General features: G+C 36.6%; 1 protein-coding gene and 1 pseudogene across 1 annotated transcript in view; both read right to left on the reverse strand.

The window, feature by feature from the left end:
- The window catches only part of FAM83B (family with sequence similarity 83 member B), a 78,837-nt gene extending 65,535 nt beyond the window's left edge, over positions 1–13,302 (reverse strand). The window contains exon 1 of the mRNA XM_039853016.1: positions 13,180–13,302. The gene's annotated coding sequence lies outside the window, so the exon portion shown is untranslated. The remainder of the gene's footprint in view (positions 1–13,179) is intronic.
- Positions 10,855–10,967, reverse strand: LOC120595239 (uncharacterized; annotated as a pseudogene).
- Positions 13,303–14,662: the final 1,360 nt, after the last annotated feature.

Genomic DNA, 14,662 nt, shown 5'->3' on the forward strand with positions numbered 1-14,662 from the left:
TAAAGTATTTAGCTTTTAACATTATCTTCGAGTATTTGGCTTTTAACATTATCATCATCCTCATTATTATTTTATATTTTAACAATCCGTTACAGTGTAAGTGCTATAAAGTTACAAAAAGGTTTGATCATAAGAGCTTTTTAAGATTCAAAAAAAGTTAGTGGTCTGTCATACTATCAATAGTCATTCATTATTTCATCAACTGCGATATTAAACAAACAGCCAAACCTAGGGTCAATTTGTTTATGATTTCTAATAAGAGGAGATTCTCTGAAAAGACTTCTGAGACAATAAGTCAATGGAAAAATGCTTCAAAGAGAAATTACAATGTTCTTAAATCACAAATAGTCTGAGGTTATAATTACTAAAGTGCAAGCAGATGACCCAAAATCAAGACTCTGAAAGAAATCCAAACAAGGATCACAGATGCTAATATTTCTGAGGTCCCTTTTCCAACTGCTGTCTTAGACTGTTTCTATTTAACTACTGAAAGCTGTTATAGGTTGAACTCCAACAAAATGAATTCAGGTACAAACCCTCAATACCATGAATGTGATATTATTTGAAAATAGAGTCTTCTCTGTAGATATATTCAAGTTAAGATGAGGGCATATTCAATTAGAGTGGGACTCAATCCGTTATGACTGGTGTCCTTACAAGGAGAGAGTTGATACAGACAAACACATGGGTACAACATCAAGTAATCACAGAGGCAGAGATTGGAACACTACAAATTATTAGCAACACCAAAGTTAAGAGAAAGGCCTGGAACAGATTCATTTCTAGAGCCTTCAAAGAGGGCATAATCCTGATTACAACTTGATTTAGGACTATGTACTGCCCTCCAGAACTCTGAGAGAATAAGTTCTGATTAAAAAAAAAAAAAAAAAATTGTTGTTTTATTTTGTTACAGCAGCACTAGGAGGCTAATAGAAATGCATATAAAAATCGTCCTTATTTTTAAACCTTAAGAATTTAAAACAAAGGAACTTTTAAAAGAATTAATTTTCCATCCAGAAATTATTTCAAGTATTGACATAACTTCAATGTTGAGCAAATTTTATTTTAGTATTTTAAATACTGACAAAATAATCTCAAATCAACCTTTTTTGGGGGGTAATTGACTTTATAAAGTATATCGAAATGTCTACCTACAGAATTTGAGAAAATGTTTTATAGATTGTTTAAGAATATCTCTGTCTCATAAAATCATAATCTATGGTATACAACAGTTGAAAATTCTATCTCTTCTTGCTTCTAATTTTTAGCTGCCAACATTGTATTTGAATTTGATAACCAGAAATTTAAGATGACAATTAAAACATTAAAGAAGCTACTATTAAATTAAAAATTCACTATAATACTCAAGTTGTCAAGTACAATTTGATATCTAATTAGGTATCCAAACTAATTAAAAAATTCTAAACTGGCTTCATAATAACACTTATAACAAAATGGCCTGACGGCACAGATTACAGTCTTCCAAAGTATAATTTTCAGAAAGGCAAGGATTACATGAACATACAGCACACTCAGTCACAGGATGCTGAGTGCAAACTTCTCCATATGTAGATCACCAAAAGAATCACCTATTTCAACAAACTTACAAAAAGGACAAACCTAAATATTCCAATTAATTTTATAAATCTCAATTTTATAAATCCCAAATGAATATTCTGTTTACTGAATAGAATTTCTTAATTTCCTTAATTTCTATTAATTGGGGAATGGGGTGACGATACCACTTACACACTAAAATAATTCAATGGTTTGTTTATACTGACTTAATATATTTGTTGACCGCAGTATAGCCTATAGTTCAGATGTAAGAATATAAAGGCCCCCAGTATATGTTAATGACATTAAAACATAATCATTCACTATCATTTGGAAGCACCAAGAAATTTCTGTAGAGAAATTCATAGAAAAAATAAACCTTTTACTCTGAGAACACATACTCAATAATCCAAATTGCAGAGGAATGTATGACTTAAAATGCAATTGAAATGAAAGCAAATTACTCTTTCCCCAATACCTAAACTACTCCCAAACTGTATTTATCATATATTAGCACTCCAGAAGGTCATCTTGATGGGCCGTATCTTGCACTGTGCACAGGCGCTTCATCTTATCCTAGTCCCGATCAATATGAGTAACGATTACTTGGATAATTAAATAGAAAACCATAGATACAGTTTGCCGAATTGAACAACAGTATATATGTTAGATGCCAGAATTAATATTCAAAATGATCTTAAAGTGGGTGAAATAATAAATCAACATAAAGAACATTAAATCCAATAAATGTAAAAGTTTGATTTTTACATTAAAAATTAACTATACAAGTACAGGACTGGGCAGAGCTTGAGGCAGATTACATCATGAAGAAGTGTCAAAAAATTGGAGTGTTTAATACAAAGGGAACAGTAAGAGAGACACATAAGAGTAGTTTTCAATTATATGAAGCAGCAAAGTAGGGCTGAGTGACAAATCACAGGTTGGCTTAGTGACATAGAGTGGGTAAGGCGGCCCAAGATTTGACTTCTGCTCTGCCACGTATTGGTTGTGAGACTTCAGCCATGTTATTTCAGGGCTCTAAGCCTCAGGTTCCTCACCAGGAAAATGAGTTAAATAACATTACTTACTGCAAAAAGTTTCCACAGGGACTAAATGAGATAAAAGCCCTCAACTCTGTATCAGCCATAAAAACTGCTAAAAAATGGTGAGGTAGTAAAATAAGGAGTTTATTAATAAGACTTTACTTTTCTTTTACTTTCTTACTAAATACCTTCTTTCTGTATCTATTCAAGCGGAGGACATATTTTTAACAGTCTTATAATATGTAACAAGTTGGATCCGGGGGCACCTTTTGCTTCAAAATTCTAAGATATTTATTTTGCCTGCTAAAAAGATTTGTGATACCACCAACTTGCCAATCGCTTGGAAGTAGGGATGTGGTTAAGAAAGTGTTTCCTACTCTGATGTGACAAGGAACTGCTTACTATCCCTCTTCCCAACTTCCTGAGTCAGCCTTTTCAAATGCAAAACAAACAAACAAACAACAACAAAAACCAAAGAAGTCAAAGCTGCCTCTAGTAATTTTAATAGCATGGAAGAATGCTTATGTTATGATGCTATGTGTATAACAAGCAGGCTACCAAACTACATAAGACAAAATTATAATTAAAGAACTTTGTCCGAAAGCCAAAAGAAAAATACATGTATAAAAATGAGAGTAGTTTTCTCTGAGTGGTGATTTTATGGCTCTTTTCTGTTTTTATCAAATGTTTACCAATGAATATGCATTGTTTTGCATTGTGGAAAAGAAAATTTTTAAAAGAAGTACCCTAATAGTTTTGGGGGGTTTTTTACTTTAGAATATCTTTCTCTTTTCATTTATGTACTAATTTGACTGTAATAGTTAAAAACTCTGAATATAAAATAGTTTAATAATTCTTACAAAACAACACATGAGCAAGTACAGAATACCCAGAAACTAAAGTTATATGGGTACAGGGACCATAAAGGAAAGAAAAAATAAATAATAACTACATGCACTTAATGAAGTCCATAAAGGAAAGAAAAAATAGATAATAACTACATGCACTTAATGAAGTCTCAGTAAGTAGCTTATTGATACACAGTGTCATCCCTAACTCTCAGGGGCTAGGGCAGCCACAGATTCCTGCATGTACCACCACTTCTCACACATTATTTAAACACATTACTCTCTGCCTTCTTCAATAGACTATAAGCTCTGTGATGGCAGAGATTGTCTCGGTTCACACAATTATTAATGCCGAGTACGTAATTGTTAAATAATAAACTAATAGTATATTGCCTTAACAACTCAATGTAATAGAATGAGAGTTGGTTAATACATGATAGGCCAAAAAAAATGCTGAAGTATAAATTTTTAAAAAATAATACTCATGCAGAACTTTTTAAGATTGAAGCACATATTTGTTTATGTTAAATGGAAGTTAGATTTTTGATAATATAAAACATTACCCATTTATAAAAGGCTTTTAAAAGAATAATTAGAAACCCACTGAGTACTATAAAAGTAATTAGATAAATCCATAGATATCTGTCAAAAATATAAATACTAATTTCAAATGAGCACTTCATCAGAATAGATATGTTATCAAGTGTCATTTGGGGATTCTTCCTAATATTTGTATTTTGAAATGTTTAATTATGTTAAAGTCATTCTGAAAATAGTTTCTGTGCATTTAAATTAATCTTAATGAAATAAAGTTCTAAGTCTTATGTTTTTCAATATAAATGGTGATACCAATTAGCTGTAAAGCATGACTCATTTCTCCTTTTTTTTGGTATCATTTCTGTTATTACATGAACTTGTTTCAGCAGGAAGAAAGAATTGGGTGTTTAAATGAAATATGATTATAGATGTTTGAAACTGGAATAATCTAAATACTCCAGAGCAGCCCTGAAAAGTTTTGAAGTCCATATTTTACAACTTGATAAAACAGAGCAGTGATACTTAAATTTATCCAACAAATCATCCAGATACGAACCCAAATTCTGGTTTCAAAAAATATGTGTATCTCTCTACTCTAAAGGTAGTCAAAACTTGCAACAGGATCAGGACCTTCTTTTTTCTTAAGAATGCTACAGTGCTAGGGGAAATGATTTTTAATCGTAACTATTGTTAGTGCCAACAGTATCTGAAAATCATTGCTGAGAAATCCTCAGTGCTGGGTTCTAAGAAAGAAAGCTAAGAATTTCTTTCAAATGCCATCAAAGCTACTTATTTTCCTGTTGTCCAGGCTTGGATGTTTTACTCTACTATGAAAATGAATAAACAGAAATTTCATTTAAAATGGATTCGAGAGGCTAAAAGAGAAAACTCACACATGTGTCAATTCATACACACTACAGATCTCAATGGGAGGAAACAGTACCTTGCATCTCTGACAGGATGTGATAACTACTTTACTACCTCAGCAGGAGAAAGAAAAGATTCCTTCTTGCCCAGTAACATCTCAGCCAGTGGGAGACTGCCATTAACTCAGCCAATGAAAAGTCACTATACTTTGAACTTACAGTTTTCTCCAATGGACTCTTTTTCACAACAGCTTCTCTCAAGTCCGTAAGAGAATTCTTCTCCTTTGTTTCTCTGGACTTGCCCTTGGTTCACCATGAGACTGCATGTCTTGAATTTCAACTCTCTGTTGTACCATATTACTGGAGAAATACTTGGTTATTTGTTTAAGGTCAACCCCAGCTTCATTCTTCTCTATCGATACTCTCTCCAGGATAATCTCATAAAGTCTTACTGCAGGAAATATCATATATACACAGATAACTTGCAAATCTCCAGACCTGATTGCTCCCTTAGGCTCCAGACTCACATATTCAAGTGTTTTCTGGACACCTTCCTGGGATACCTAAGAAGATTTCTTTATATTTAACATGCCGACTTAATTCCCATCTTAGGGTCATTGCACTAGTTGCTCCATCTGCCTGGAACTCTCCTTCTTTTCATTCCTATCTGACTCATATGTCACCTCCTTAAAGTGGTCAATACAGTTAAAGAACTCAGCCTCTCTGCAATGCTTAATTCTATTATCTGGCTATTTAATTATAGCGCTTATCATTATGTAACATAATAAAGGTATTCGTTTACTTGCCACTGGCTGTATCCCCCTAATTATAGTGGAAGCTCCTCAAAGGTCACCAAGCTGGTATATTCTAATTTATCAGTTCCCTTGTCATGTTGGTTATTCCATATTTTGAGTATCACTGCTGTCTTGGATAAGATCTACTGTCTTGCATTTTAAGTATGTTGGGATATATGTTTCACTCTTCCCTCACTTTGTAATCATAAAGAAGAAATGTCTGTCTATCTATCTATCTATCTATCTATCTATCTATCTATCTATCTATCTATCTATCTACCTACCTACCTACATACCTACCTACCTATCCATCCATCCATCCATCCATCCATCCATCCATCCATCCATCCTTCCATCTATCTCCCTATCCACCCATCCATCCCTTCGCTTGTTTGCCATGGTTCTCCTCCCTACTTCACAACGCCTATCCACAGTTCCCTGATTACTATAGGAAGTGAGGTTCAGGATCTTTCAATCCCAGCTTCCAATCCTTAGTATAACTTATAACAAAAACTTGATATATTTAAATGAGAGCACCACAGGGACCCTGTGGAATGAAATGTTGAATATGTGTCATATGCACTCTTTTCCCACCCTTTGACTCTATTTAAGACAATAAAAAGTCAATCTTAGAACACATTGACATTTACAGAGGGATACGTACTGTAGGAAAACATAATAAATGTATGTTCTAATATGAGCTATTAAAGTGGCTTTCCAAATACATTTAACAAAACAGTGTGCTTCATCTATGAAAAAATGAATGTTTGCAAATAAAAAGCCTTAAGAAAATGTACTTTGTGTAAGTATGTTGGGAACAGCTATCGAAAGTCAAGTGTTATAAATATTTAATGAAAAAAGCAATCTTGGACTGTTAAAAAGAAAAGGTTTAAAACCAGTAATAAATGTTGTGGAAATCGTACAGGTGGACACAAATGTATTCAGTTAAAATGCCAAAAAATATTAAATGTCAATAATATAGATAGCCTTAAATGATTTAATTTTAATTTGTATAAAGAGTCACATACATGAGTGGAACATCTAAAACAACTTCAATCCTAGCAATTCTTGCTTAGTCTTTTCCTTTAGGATTCACTTTTAATCAAGCATACTTAGATAGCTATATCACAATCAAAATGAAGTGTGTCTCTTATTTTCCCCTAGAAATTAAAAAAAAAAAAAATCTGATTGAAAAACTATCCCATAATAGCTCAGACCTTTTATCATTTTTAAAAGAGTCTTCCTTGGATCCTCTCACTTGTTTATAGAACACTTGCACACATGGAAATTATCAATAAAGTGTAAATCAATACATCCTTAAATATATAAAATGCTATTGGATTTATATAGAGAGATTTCTAGGTCTTGTGGATTAGATGTGAACAGTAACCTGAATTTCCTGCAATCTCTCTTCGTGGTTGTGCTTAATTCTTGACAGTGGTTCTAATATGGGAGACTAGAAGATTGAGACAAAGCTAATATTTATTAAGCTATAGTCACAGAAAATGCACCTGGCAGCTTTGTTTCACTTTCATTTGTTCTTAAGGCCCAGTGTCAACGTAACAGTGAAGGAAAAGAGATGGCATGGCCACACGGTAACATAACTATCACTGGTGACTTACAAGTGAGTCAGTGTTCTTGTGTGTCAGCGTACATGTGTGCAGGTGTATAAATCTTGCTCTTTCCACTCTTTTGCTGTTTCAGGGTTCTAACTAATTTCAAAAGCAGGACTCCTCTCTTAGTCTCTCAACTTAGCTGCCCCCCCTAAAAAAACAATGTGGCTAGTATTTCGACTGGAGACATTATTAAGTGGAATGAACTTGGCACTCTTCCGAAGGTGTCATCATTGATTGTTATCTACAACTATCTTCTCTTTGCCTCAGTTTTTAACCATCTTCTATACAAATCAAGAAAATTACCCACAAGAAATGTATATGAAATAAATTGAACTATTTGGGACCTCCCTCAAAAGAATAGTACCACTCTGTTGTGATATTAAAATCAAAGATAATAATTTCCTTAATTCAAAAAAGTAACAATTTTATTAAATCATTTACTGTGTGTGTGACACTCAAACACACCTACTTAGCATACACAAAGGCTCCTGCTCCAGCTTTCTGGGGAATCATATTTTGAATCCAATGGCCGTGAAGAGATTTTATGCTCTTTTAATAGTTCTTGTTGTAACTCTTCTACATAAAAGATTTAACCTGCTATATGGGAGTAAATCTTCTCTATAAACAAAATATGGAGTTTAAAATAGCTTGAAGACCTTATCTTAATAACAGGGCTCTGCATCGAGGTTTGAGAGTGCTCCAGATGCGACTGATCTCTCAAGAGAATGAAACCTTTAGAATGAGTCTACTAAAATTGGTCTAGTATTCCACAAATCAATGCTTTTTCAATAAAAGCAGGCTCTATATTACTTTCAATGTATATAGAATGATGCTTTTTGCCTGACATTAATAGAAATAGGGACTGTAGACATAAGCTGTAATTTTAATTTTCTTTAATATTATATTCCTACTGAGATTTTTTAAAAAGAGGTAATTATATGTATAAGTGGTCCCCTACTGAGTTCTTTTGACCTTTGAATTTATCTGCATTAGACACTGACAGTTGGAGTACCTTCCATGACAAATCCAGTCTTTAATCCATCAATTAACAAATGTTTCATCGAACTGCCCAGTGAGGCTATCAGCATGTCGATATGCAATTTCAGCAGTTTCAATGACATCATTACCCTTCTTTTCACAGTCTTATTTGAACTCTTATTTGACTATTTTATTGCAACTCGAACTTATACGTTTGGGAAAATGGAAAAGCGAAAGTCTTGATGTTAATGATAAAATGCTTATCTAATAAAATGAATTAAAGAGAAAATGGAAATCACTGATGTGTCAAAATAGGAAAATCTTTTTAGTTTTAATAGAATGATCATTGTACACATTTTCCATTATGAAGGAAAACAACAAATTTTTAAAAAATGTATAAAATGTTAGAGATATTGTTAAATATTGTTTTTAACATTTTAAGTGTAATTGGAAATTTTATTTATAATCTATATTTAGCTTTTATAGAATTCCCGTAATATGCTTGTTATTTGATTTTCAGATAATTTGACTTTCACAGATTTTTAGAAACATATAATATGCCAAAGTAGAGAGACAACAGACATAAATTAAAAAATATACAAATAAATAAGAGAACAGAAGGAGAAATAGACAAACAGAAGTAGGGAATGGGAAAGAAGTAAAAGGAAAAATGAAAGGTGGGATAAAAAAGACTACAAGAGAAAAGATGAAAAGATATGAGTAAAGAAAGGAAGGAGAGACAAAGGCAAAGAAAGAAGAGAATCAGAGAGCAAGAAAGAGAGAAAAAAAGGGAAAGATGAGGAACAAGAGGCCATAAAAGAACAGACAAAAAGAATATAGGAACAATAAGAGATAAGAAAGAGAAAAAAAAGATGAAAATAAAAACGACAACAAAAAAAAAACGAATCACTGGGGAGCACTGTGAATAGATCCTCACTCCAAAAACAACTTCGCTTTATTCTGCCTTTCTCTAACAAATAATTCAGAAGTTAAATTTATTTGAGAAAAAGACAATTTTTTAAATATCAGGAAACAGATGTTGAATGAGGCAGATGAGACTATTTGGAGAAACGTGCTGTTAGGAATTAAAGCCATCATTGTCTGTGCATGTATATGAATGACACCCAGATAAACATCCCATGGTGAGTGATTCTATTATAGCCAAAGAGGTGGAAGATACCACTTGTAAGTGCTTTGAAAATTGCCTTTTCTTACCCAAGTGAGTAATGCTTATATAATCAGAGATGCAACCTAATGACAAATAGAGAACTAAAACCTTTTGAAATGACCATTTAACAACAGAAGTAGAAATACTGAACTTCTCAGAGATACTTTGGGGAGGCCTTAATTAACATTTTTTATGGTACCCTTGATAAGAAGTAATCATAGAGAATTTCAGAGCAGAATGGGAAATGCTGGTGATTATGTAGTCCAAACTCTTCACAACTGCCAGTAAAAGAACCTGAGAGGCCAATAATATTTAAGTACTTTTTCGAAAATCACAACTAACTCATGTCTGCTAATGTTCAATTTTTCAAATGATTGGTGAACATATACAATATATCATGGGACCTTTAGAGAATATGAAGGAAATACTAAGTAAATGGATCTGATCCATTAATTTCTGTTTGTGCTTATAATGATTATTAAGTACCTAACCATGAGCTTCCTGTGACCCAGAAACATCATTTCGTTACCTTCACAACCCCAGAAGGGAACACATTGCTTGGTGCATAACTGTCAATACGTCTTTATTTAATGAGTAGATAGAGTACTAGGGCACAGTTGGAAACTTTAGATAGCATGACTAGTTTTTGTATAAAGTCTTTAAAATGGGCCACTAACAGAAACATGGAGATTACATCTGATTCTATGCCAGTAGTCAAGAGGTTGACCATTACGACTTTACCTTCCTCAGAGATAGGTGCAGTCTACAAATTACTTGATAAATAGCTCAAAAGATAAATGTTATATGCCTTTAGGGGACAGCTGGCCACACTCCTAAGGACTGTGTGAAAACAAAATACAAACAGGGTAGTAATTAGCTGTCCCCAGAGGAAAAGGTTCCTCATAGCATTCATGATCATGTGATTCAAGCACTTCTCAACCTAGACATGCCCAATGGGTGAATATCCCTTATCTTTGGATCATCTCTCCAATCCAGGCTCATCTTCCTCATAGCATCATAGCTGCTGAAAACATATTTTGCCTCCCTGATCTCCCACCCTTACCTTATATATTTAGTCTCCTGACTCCTTAATAACCCTCATTCTCAATCCTGGAGCCAACTTGCTCCCACTCCAACTCCACATATATACTGTTTCTTCTGGAGCCCGTCATTTCCCCGGCTCCTGTATCAGTGGTCCACAGTGCTCAGTTTCCGACAACAGGCAGTGCCAATCTCTCTGGGAACCCTACTCCACCCTTGTGGGCTGGGATACACACCTGAAAACACCTCCATAAGAAAGGCACTGCCTAAAGGCTCTAGTACATTTTCTCAAAGAAATGGTGGATTTAATTTTTTTTTTTTTTAGGTGAGGCATCCCTTGGTTGACCTCCTCACAGATTGCAAGGACCTTATCAGCTTACAATCCCTTATTTTTATTTTTTATTTACACCTACAGCACCTGGTCTTCCTTGGTCTCCCATCCAAGTACTAACCAGGCCCGACCCTGCTTAGCTTCCGAGATCAGACAGGATCGGGCTTGTTCAGGGCATGGCCATAGACTGGATTTAATTCTTGATGGAGCTTAGGTGTTATCCATATAAAATTTAATCTATTTTCAAATGATAAATTGACCAACAAAGTTCTCAATTACATTCCATTTCCATATTAGAAATAATCAAATGAACAAAAGTACATTTCAGAATTAACAGTAACATTGTATTTAACAGTCTCTGAGTTGTGAAACATCCCTGGAACACTCATAGTTTGCAAGTTACAGAAAGACAGACATGTAAACTTACCTAACGAGCTAAACAAGGCTAACTAGTAATTTTACAAATAATTGATTTAATTAAGCTAAGTGGAGCCTTTTGAAAAAGGTTTCTCCAACCAGATGTATGTTAAAAAAGAGGCCTGCTTTCTGGGGTCATATTTTCACCACAAGATTCTTCAGATTTAAAATACAATGTTACATCTTAGAAATTCGTTATTGTATAATTTAATGTAATGGGAAACAGGTAGGTAAATTGTGGCAGGATAAGTCATGGTCAAGAAAATATTCAATTGTAAGGGGCTATAGTACCAAGAAGGAGATATAATAAAAGAATAATAAAATTAATTAATCCATCCCAAAAGAGTTTACTCAGTTAAAGTAATAATTTCCAGAGAGTAATCACAAGAGACATCACTGAGTCAGCACCAGAGGTGTAGTTTGTCTGCATCTATGCAATCCCTTTCAGCAACTGTTCAATTGGTGATGCTTCCCACAATAAATTCCGGGCATCTGCGGTCTAGAATGTGCCAGCTATAAAGGCAGGTTACACCCAGCCCCTCAGGCAGGCTCTGTAGGGTGCAGTCAGCATCCTTAATAGGTGTGTACCCACACCACGTGTGTCCTAAGCCCAAAAGCAAGGGGGAGTGTAATTTGGAACTGCAAGGTGTGGGGACTTCTATCGTTGTGGGAACTGTAGGAAGACAGAGAAAATAAACAGATATACACCCCCACCTCGCTTCATTCTGTTTCATACCATTCTCACTCTTCAGTTGTTTTTAAAAAACAAAAAGACCAGCTTTGTCTTCCTAAGTCTCTTTCATCATTGTCCTTTGCTTGTCAAAACTGATTCAGCCTCAGTCATGTATTTTCCCTGGGGCTCTTGCATTTGGTGGGGATGAGAAAGGGAAAGAGGTTAAGTGTCTGCCAGTAACTTGGCGAAACATCTAGCAAGAGGAAATCGGAAATGCGCTGTTGGATATCATAGTTTAACTTTGACCGCTTGCGGCCAACGTGGCTTTTTCTTAGTATTGTGGCCTCCTTAGCTCTCAATTCCCCTTCCACTCTGAGACCCTATAACCTCATCACTCCATGCATAGTCAGTATGCTATCCTTTTTTCCCATAACCTCCAGACTCACCCTACAAAGCACTATTGTCTCTTTATTTACCTATGATTTCAAACAACTAACACGCACATTATCTGCCTCCTCGCCATCTTATATGGGTTATAATTCTCCCAACAAGTCACAAAGACTAGGCCTAAAGTGTCCAAGTATCTTTCCAGGAGCAATCTCCTCTAGTCACACTCTCCTTTTAAGGCCACCACAACCTACAACAGTGGCTCTCAAAATCTGATAAAGTATGTACCAGAATCACCTGGCAAGCTAATCAAGGACACGGACCTAGGCTCAGGTCAACGCAAGTTTGAAATCACAGGTCTCCACTAATCTGCAAGCAGAAGAGGAATAGGATACAAATAGAGATTTTATCACGCAGTCTTGCTCCTCACAGGAGATCTAAAGAACACCCGCGCCCCTCAGCAGCCTAAGCTCCCCACTTTTTCCCTGTAATTCTGAAACCCCACGCCCCCATGCACACACATGCCCTTCCACTCCCACCTCTGACTTCCTCCCACAAGTCTCTTCCCAGCCTTTCCACCGCTTCCACTCCCGGGTCCTCCGCGGACTCCTTTAAGAAAGAGAAACAAATCCAGCGTCCACGGTGGGCGGCGCCTGTCCCTGGGAAAACTCGAACCCACCACATCTGAGCCAACTTTTCAAACTTCCCAACTCACTCTCACGTACACGATAATGAAAGAAAAGTGGGCAAGGCAGAGGAAACCAAACTCTGCCCCTGGTGAATTTCTGATCCCGGACGCGCTCGCAGGAAGAGGTCCCTTTCCCTCCCCTCAGCTGGCCGGCCCAAGGTGAGCGCAGTCCCAGGCCCCCGCCGCACCCAATCCCGGGCCCGCCAGTCTCCCTCCGGCTGAGACCCCCGCTTACCGCCAGGAGCGCTCGGAGCCACGCGCACCCGCGCCGGCCGCCGAAGGTTTGCCGCCCAGGAAGCGGCGAGCGCGAGGGAGGGGAGAGGAGTTACCTGCCTAGCGTCAGGTCGGCGGAGGGAAGCTTATTCCCGCCCGCACTGCGCCTCCCCCACCCTACCATCACTCCACCCCACCCCCGGGCTAGGTGCAGAGCTGAGTGAGGGCGGGTGTGGGGACCAGTTGCAACAAGTCCAAAGTCGTGTCGCACCAAACCCCGTGCAGCCAGAAAGTGCTTCGGAACCTGTCTGAACTCAAACATCCAACCCTTTACCGGCAAAGTATAAAGGATTTCTTTCCTGCCCGCCCTCAAGACTACCCAACAATTCCAAGTCCCCACATCTCGGCCTGGACGAGCTAGAGGCCCGGGAGGACGATGGCGCTCACCTGGGAAAGAGGGTGGACCTTGGCGGAGCGGTGCTATGCTCCCATTCCCCGCCCTTCCTTGGCTCCGGAATGTGCAGAGAGAAGGCCGAGGGGGCCAGTGGGGTGAGAGCGCGGGTTGTACCACCCTCAAGAAAGTGGCACGGATTCAGCCCACATTTAATGATTACAATCAGCAGGCGGCAATGCAGACCCCTATCGAACCATCTGAGTGTGTCCAAGCTTGGAAAAGACCAGGAAGTGGAAAGGTGGAAGAATAAGTGCTTGTGCATTTACCTTTTCATATGAAAGAAGAATTTTAACTATCATCAAAATTTGGTTCTGACTTTGGACTGGACTGTCCTGGAATGACAAGATATTGTTCTAAATAGAAATACCTGTGTGATAAGCAGGTCACTCTAGGTGGGATGCTATGGAGCAAATGTTATGAAATTAGAGACTTTATAATTTGGTTTTAATATAAAACAATTACAACAATTAATAAAGTTCATTTATTGTTTCCTTGTCTACATCTCAGTAAATATGTTATTAGTATTTCTAATAATTGTATAACCGTATCGTCCTCAAGATATAGCCATTCGCAGCAAATGTTAAAAATGCAGCCTAGTACTAGGGGAGGAATGAAACGGTAATAACAGACATATTTTAAGCTCTTGGCATGGTATGTAAATTATCATAAAATGGAATTGACCTTAATGACTTTTATGGCTATTTTGCTCTGAATAAAACACAGGGAAAATGGTAAACTGTTGGGATTTGAGTTAGGTCTTGACTGATGAGGAGACTGGAGAACAAAATTTACATATTCTAATTGCAGAAATAGAGCATAGGTCAAAGGCAGAAAGTAAAAGCAAGTTCCAGGACAATATAAAGCTAAGCTTCCACATTATGGCATCTTTATCTATAGTTTCTTTTCAACAGCATATGGAGAATTGTCTTGATTTACATATTTAACTTTCTTCTGTTCCTGCTAAGTTTCCATGTCTGACCTTTTATTATTTTTGCAATTCTGGTCTTCATTTTTGACATGCAATTGTCCAACTCACTCAATTCATGTTCTC

Source organism: Pteropus medius, unplaced genomic scaffold, assembly GCF_902729225.1.
Source record: "Pteropus medius unplaced genomic scaffold, Ma_sr-lr_union100, whole genome shotgun sequence".
Lineage (NCBI taxonomy): Eukaryota > Metazoa > Chordata > Mammalia > Chiroptera > Pteropodidae > Pteropus > Pteropus medius.